Consider the following 7,816-nt stretch of genomic DNA (forward strand, 5'->3'; position numbering starts at 1 on the left):
CAGGGTGCACCGGGAAGGAGAAGGTCTGCCATTTTGAAGAGGCGGGCCTGCCGACAGGAGGGACTGGGTATCCCTCCTGCTGATTTTCATCTGAAAGGGAAGGGGGTATTGGGAGGGAAGGGGGCTTCGCCAGGTAGGGGGGAGGGAGAGTCTTGGGGGGGGGGCAGCTCGATGTGGAAAAGAGGAACCCGAACTATAACTACGTGATGCAGGGTTCCACATTAGGAGTCACCACCCAGGAAAAGAATCTAGGTGTCATCGTTGAGGATACATTGAAAACCTCAGCTCAGTGTGCGGCGGTGACTAAGAAAGCAAATAGAATGTTAGGAATTATCAGGAAAGGAATGGAAAACAAAGATGAAAATGCTATACGGTAATGCCTTTATACTGCTCTATGGTACGGCCGCACCTCAAATGCGGTGTGGATTTCTGGTCGTCATATCTCATAAAAGGTATTGCAGAATTAGAGAAGGGCCATGAAAATGATAAAAGGGATGAGGCGACTTCCCTATGAGGAAAGGCTAAAGTGGCTAGTGCTCTTCAGCCTGGAGAAGAGACGGCTCTGGGGGAGATTTCAGGGGAGAGTTCACGAGATCACGTACGCACACACAAGCTGCACTGCCTCCAACGGTTGCCTTACGTTCTGGAACGTTGCCCGCCTCGCTTTCCCGCGTCTGTACGCGATTGTCCGCTCCACTCCACCTCACAAATCACGAACAGGCGCAGGAAAGCGCTTGCCTGAGGTCACAGCAGTGAGGCGGACAACGTTCCAGAACAAAGATAACTTACCGAGGGCCTCGCAATAGTACCTGGCGGGCTGCGCGTGCGACCACCGCTTTTAACGCTGCCTAAAATAGAGGCGCTGAGTAGTGTGGCATTACGGAGTGATTCAAGTTAGGCATGAGCAACAAAATCTAATATCTGCATTTACATAGTAACATAGTAACATAACATAGTAGATGACGGCAGATAAAGACCCGAATGGTCCATCCAGTCTGCCCAACCTGATTCAATTTAAATTTTTTTTTTTTTTTTCTTAGCTATTTCTGGGCGAGAATCCAAAGCTCTACCCGGTACTGTGCCTGAGTTCCAACTGCCAAAATCTCCGTCAAGACCCACTCCAGCCCATCTACACCCTCCCAGCCATTGAAGCCCTCCCCAGCCCATCCTCCTCCAAACGGCCATGCACAGACACAGACCGTGCAAGTCTGCCCAGTAACTGGCCTAGTTCAATCTTTAATATTATTTTCTGATTCTAAATCTTCTGTGTTCATCCCACGCTTCTTTGAACTCAGTCACAGTTTTACTCTCCACCACCTCTCTCGGGAGCGCATTCCAGGCATCCACCACCCTCTCCGTAAAGTAGAATTTCCTAACATTGCCCCTGAATCTACCACCCCTCAACCTCAAATTATGTCCTCTGGTTTTATCATTTTCCTTTCTCTGGAAAAGATTTTGTTCTACGTTAATACCCTTTAAGTATTTGAATGTCTGAATCATATCTCCCCTGTCTCTCCTTTCCTCTAGGGTATACATATTCAGGGCTTCCAGTCTCTCCTCATACGTCTTCTGGCGCAAGCCTCCTATCATTTTCGTCGCCCTCCTCTGGACCGCCTCAAGTCTTCTTATGTCCTTCGCCAGATACGGTCTCCAAAACCGAGCACAATACTCCAAGTGGGGCCTCACCAATGACCTGTACAGGGGCATCAACACCTTCTTTCTTCTACTGACTACGCCTCTCTTTATACAGCCCAGAATCCTTCTGGCAGCAGCCACTGCCTTGTCACACTGTTTTTTCGCCTTTAGATCTTCGGACACTATCACCCCAAGGTCCCTCTCTCCGTCCGTGCATATCAGCTTCTCTCCTCCCAGCATATACGGTTCCTTCCTATTATTAATCCCCAAATGCATTACTCTGCATTTCTTTGCATTGAATTTTAGTTGCCAGGCATTAGACCATTCCTCTAACTTTTGCAGATCCTTTTTCATATTTTCCACTCCCTCTTCGGTGTCTACTCTGTTACAAATCTTGGTATCATCTGCAAAAAGGCACACTTTTCCTTCTAGCCCTTCAGCAATGTCACTTACATACATATTGAACAGGATTGGCCCCAGCACCGAACCCTGAGGGACTCCACTAGTCACCTTTCCTTCCTTCGAGCGACTTCCATTAACCACCACCCTCTGGCGTCTGTCCGATAGCCAGTTTCTGACCCAGTTCACCACTTTGGGTCCTAACTTCAGCCCTTCAAGTTTGACTCTTTGTCTATAGAATAAGTTGTATAGAAAAGCATTATTCTCACTCGTACGTCATTTGAATGTTCGGATTTGTGCTTCATACGTATTATGTCTCCCTTTTAGTATGTATTATATCTGTCTCATCTGAATCTCAGTGCTGTCAACAAGTATATTTTTAAACTGTGTCATAGGAGTCCTATGATTAACTTTCAATTTACCGATATTAACTTTACCTCATTCATTGTATCTGTGAATATATTTGGTCTTTTCGCAGCAACAATTCTTATGTTCTTATGTTAACAAAATTGTAAGTTTGATGTTGTATTATACCTGCTGTACTCTGTCGTCAGTGAATCTCTTCATAAAGCTGGTTAATAAATTCCAATAAATAAATGCAATACAAACCCACTGAAAAGAAAACCATTCATCAGATAATACAGCGACCAGAAAACACAAAGCGCACATCAGCTCCCTCTGCAGGAGGAAAAGAGAACACATGAAGCCGACCATTAGGGCTGGCCAGGAAAAGTATAGTTACTTACCTGTAACGTAGGTTCTCCGTGGACAGCAGGATAGTCAGCCACATATGGGTGTTGTCCCAACACCTCCCAATTTCCGGATAAGCTCTCCAATAGCTCAGAGAGATTTTTATTTTTTTTTTCTCTGAGCACGTGCAGTGCCCGGGCCCCACTGGGCATGCCCGAGCCCTACCCATTTCCCCCTGCTTCCCCCTAATCCCCAGGATGTTCCTAGCTGTGGCCGGGTCGGCCGTATGGGGAGGCGGGTGGGTTGTGTGGCTGACTATCCTGCTGTCCACGGAGAACCTACGTTACAGGTAAGTAACTACACTTTCTCCTAGGACAAGCAGGATGAGTCAGCCACATATGGGTGACTCCTTAGCCGAGGGATGTACCGACTGGACCTGCGCCTTAGCGCTTTGTGCATCCCTCGCCTGGCTGTGGAGGCCGAGCCGGGCAGGGTAATCAGGCAAAGCAGGTAAAGTTGTGGAAACAAGGTTTTAGATAAAGTGCTGTGTTAACTGAGCAATAATACTCACAGAATAATGAACTGGTCAATGACAATCAATGAACAGTGAGAAACCAACTGGTCAACAGTGACCATTCGTACATGCATGTGAGAATTCATACTTGCCTATTCCACGTTCAGTCTAGACAGGAGTGCTGGAAGACCTACTTAACTCACAGAACAGCGAAAACTGGTCAATGACAATCAATGAACAGTGAGAAAACCAACTGGTCAACGGTGACAATTCATAACTGGTCAATAGTGACAATTCATACTTGCATATGAGAATTCATACTTGCCTATTCCACATTCAGACTAGACAGGATTGCTGGAAGACCTACTTAACTCACAGAACAGTGAAATTGGTCAATGACAATCAATGAACAGTGAGAAACCAACTGGTCAACAGTGACAAATCGTACTTGCATGTGAGAATTCATACTTGCCTATTCCACATTCAGTCTAGGAAGGAGTGCTGGAAGACCTACTTAATCAATATCTATAACACCCTACTTGAACAGTGTTTGTCGATATTTATAACCCCCTACTTGATCAGTGTTTGTCAAGGCTGTGCTAGTGGTTGCTGTCCCTCCCGGGAGGGAAGAGCCACTTCCAAGACTGCTCGGCCGAAATCATTTGGAGCGTGGAATGCTATGTCGAGGCAGTAGTGCTTGGTGAAGGTGTGCATGGAGGACCAAGTGGCTGCATCACAGATGTCCCCTATTGGTGTGTGGTGCAGAAGTGCTGTTGTGTTGGCTATGGTTCTGCGCTGGTGGGCGTTGGCTCCCACCTGCGGTTGATGCTGCGCTTTTCTATAGGTGATGGGGATGCACTCTTATATCCAGCGCGAGCGCCTGCATTTGGTGGCCGGAAGTCCTGGTCTGTTTTGGTCGTAAGAGACGAACAATTGAGGCTTGTCTAATCTGCTGCATAGTCAGGGCCCGCACATAGTCCAGGAGATGTTGCTGAGGTGGCAGTGTGCCTCCCTGTGGGGAGATGTAGAGTGCCGGGAGGCACGCTGAAGCCACCTTCGGCAAGAATCGGGGGTGGGTTCTGGGTACCACCCTGTTCTCATGAGGGAGTGTGTCGGTAGACACGATGGTCAGGGTTTTCCCAGCCAGGAATACGGGATCTGCCTCCCCCAAAGGTTTGAAGGGGTCGAGGTGAGATGATGCGGCACCAAGTTGAGGTCCCATCCGGGCGGTGGTGGTCTGGCCGGTGGGTGCAGATTGGACAGTCCCTTCATGAAATTTTGTGATTACTGGATGCCTCGACACTGGTTTGCTGTCTAGGCCAGCGTGGTATGCTGTGATTGCACTTAGGTGGACCTTGATGGAAGTGGGTTTTAGGTCCCCCTGAGATAAGCTCAGTATGTACTGCAGGATATCCGGTATGGGGCAGTTGTAGGGGTCTCGCTGCGTGTCTGTGCACTGGTAGCGGGACCTTCTCCCTTTCAACCCATAGCGTTTTCTGGTTGAAGGTCTTCTGGCTGCCATAAGAGTGTGCTCCACGTCTTGTGGTAGGTTCATCCTCTCATCATCCATGCGGTCAGGGCTAAGGAATGTAGTTCGTGGTGGAGGGTAAGGTTCCCGCGTTGTGTAATGAGAACTGCACTGATCGGGAGTGGGGAGAGGTGGGTGAACCGCTATCCCTTGCCGGAACGGGAACCATGGTTGCAGGAGCCCGAACAGGGCAATCATGATCACCGTTGCTCTGTCCTGAAGAATCTTCTGCAGGACTTAGGGTGTTCCAACTCACAGACAGACCGTCGGGGCTGAGACGGTGATGGGTTGATCTCTTTGCGCAGAAGGTCGAGTATTTTGAGTTCAGTTCGGTTGCAAACAGGTCGATGCTCGGTGTGCCCCAGGTGCTGAAGATCTTCTTCATCGCCGCTGGGTTGAGACACCACTCATCGGGATCCAGCTGGTGGCTGAGTCTTTCTGCCAGGTCGTTCTGCTCCCACAGGAGGTAAGTTGCCTGGATGGGGCATTGAATGGAGTTGGAGAACTCCCACATGTGACAAGCTTCCTTGCATAGCGAGGTCGACCCAGTCCCTCCCTGTTTGTTGATATAGTGCAAGGCCACCTGGTTTTCTGTTTGGGTGAGGACTGCCCTGCCTGTTTGAAGGTTTCGAGGGCATTCCCTAAGGCCCTGAGCTCCAGTAGGTGGGTAGTCAGAGGTTGGGTACACTGGTCCCAGTGACGTCTGAGGTGCCCTTTCAGAGATCACATGAGTAGTCTGGTGTGTTGCACAACAAAGACCGGAGCGTGCTGACGATGAGCTGCTGGCAGGGATGCGCTGGGCCAGGGATGTCATGGCGTCGATCTGGTAGTCCCGTAGGACGGCCTTGGTCTGCGTGGTGTTGATGACTGCCCAGATGAACGATATCCCCTGGGTGGGTATCAGGTGGGATTTCATGTAGTTGATGAGGAACCCCAGTTCTTGGAGGAGGGTTATGGTGGTTGATGGGGCTGCCAGCTGTCGAGATAAGATAGGATGCGCACCCCTTGAAGGCGAGGATGTGCCACTGCCACGCACTTTGTGAACGCTCTTGGAGCCGTTGAGAGTCCAAGGGGCAGGACCTTGTACTGGAGGCGTCTGTCTTGGCTTTAGAAGCGACGATGCCTCCTGTGGGCTGGGTGCATGGGATACTAGCCAATACTCGGGCTGTAACAGGGCCAAGACTGTACCCAGAGAGTGTGTCTGGACCTTGTGTATGCATCTGTTGAGCTTACAGAGATCCAGGAACGAGCGTTGTCCTTGTCCATGGTGACGCGGGGGTTCCTGGAGTAGAAACCCCTTGGTGATCTCCTCTGTTCGTCACCGCCTCTATTGATTCTGCCGAAGCAGGTCCTCTCCTTGCTGCAGGAAAGTTGGGTCATCAGATGGAGGGTGCCCCGCCCACTCGGGGGGGGGGGCGGGAGTGGAGACGAATTCGGAATCCCTGCTTGATGATGCTGAGGGTCCACTGGTCGATGGTGATCCTGGGCCAAGCCTTCGCAGACAATCTGATCATGCTGGGCCGGAGGGTGATCAAGGTTCTGTTTATGTCTTGGGGAGAGGGCTGCCCTTGGATGCCCCTGCCCCTCGGGCGGTGCATGTTTGCGTAGCAGTTATATTACTGTTGCGAGCGCTGGGGCACAGACTGCTGCCAGTGTGGACTGGCTCAGTTGTGAGCTGGAGTCTCTATTTTATTTTATTTATTTATTTCCTCTCACTGGCCTCCTGATAAAGCCGCATCTGGAACTGGAGCGCAGCAATTCGTGCGCTCAGCATTGCGCCTTCAAAGGTCTTTTTCCCCGTGGAAACCAGGGTTTTTCAGGTCCTTCCCTGACGGGGGTTGGAGGGGGGGTCGTGCTGCCCTGTTTCTCTTAAGCTACCGCCAAGTGCAGGCGGGGGGATTAGCTGAGCCAGGGCATCCTGGAGGCTCCTTGCCACTGTAGCTTGTGGATCCCCCGCTGCTGCATTCTGATGAGGATGGCTGCTGGAGGAAGATTCTCAGGCCTCACTTCTCTTCATGCCTGGCTGTAAGCAGCAACATGCAGGAACTCCTGGAGAGATCTCTCGGTCTGGTGAGACTCCTATCGGCTTCCTGCAGGGGCTGGCGGCTAGCGACAGCATGCAGGACCTCCGGAAGAGATTTCTCGACCGGGCAAGTTGCAGTCGAGGGGGTTGACTGAGCCAGGATGTCCTGGAGGCTCCTCACCGGATTCGTCTGTGGATCCCCCGCTGCTACGCTCCGATGAGGATGGCTGCTGGAGGAAGATTCTCGGGCCTCACTTCTCTTCATGAAGTCTCTCAGTGCCCTCTTCCTTAGCTTGCGTGCACGTGGTGACATGTGGGCACAATGCAAGCCACACGGAAACCTCGAGCGCCGGATCCAATCAGTGGGCGCACAATTCATGAGAATCCAGTGTGTTCATCCTCCTCCTGCATCCCAGTTGTTTCTTTAGATGATTCAGGCATCTTCAAGTTGATGAGTAGAAAAGTTGTAATGGAGAGCTGTAGAAAAATCCGACCGATGGGAACGGGCGGAAACTAAAGACTGGGGATTAGGGGGAAGCAGGGGGAAATGGGTAGGGCTCGGGCATGCCCAGTGGGGCCCGGGCACTGCACGTGCTCAGAGAAAAAAAAAAAAAAAAAATCTCTCTGAGCTATTGGAGAGCTTATCCGCAAATTGGGAGGTGTTGGGACAACACCCATATGTGGCTGACTCATCCTGCTTGTCCTAGGAGAAACCTACAGTTTGGGAAAACCGGGCGAATTGACATTTTCCCCATGAATCTGATTGTGCTTGATCAGAAAATAATTTTTTAAAATGTTTTAATGTCCATCCTGGGGCCCCTCAAAGCCACTAATTATGTAAATCTCCTTTTTTTTATCCTTAAAATGTGCTATTATTTTTGCTTGAGCAAATTTATTGGTATTATAGCTGTAACTTTTATGTTTTCACACTCAACAATGATACATTGATAAAAAGACATTTTATGTCAAGTCTGTTTTATTGAAAAAGAATTTGCTATTCAATTTATAAATACTTTTTTCCACCTTA

The sequence above is a fragment of the Geotrypetes seraphini genome, chromosome 16 (assembly GCF_902459505.1).
Source record: "Geotrypetes seraphini chromosome 16, aGeoSer1.1, whole genome shotgun sequence".
NCBI lineage: Eukaryota > Metazoa > Chordata > Amphibia > Gymnophiona > Dermophiidae > Geotrypetes > Geotrypetes seraphini.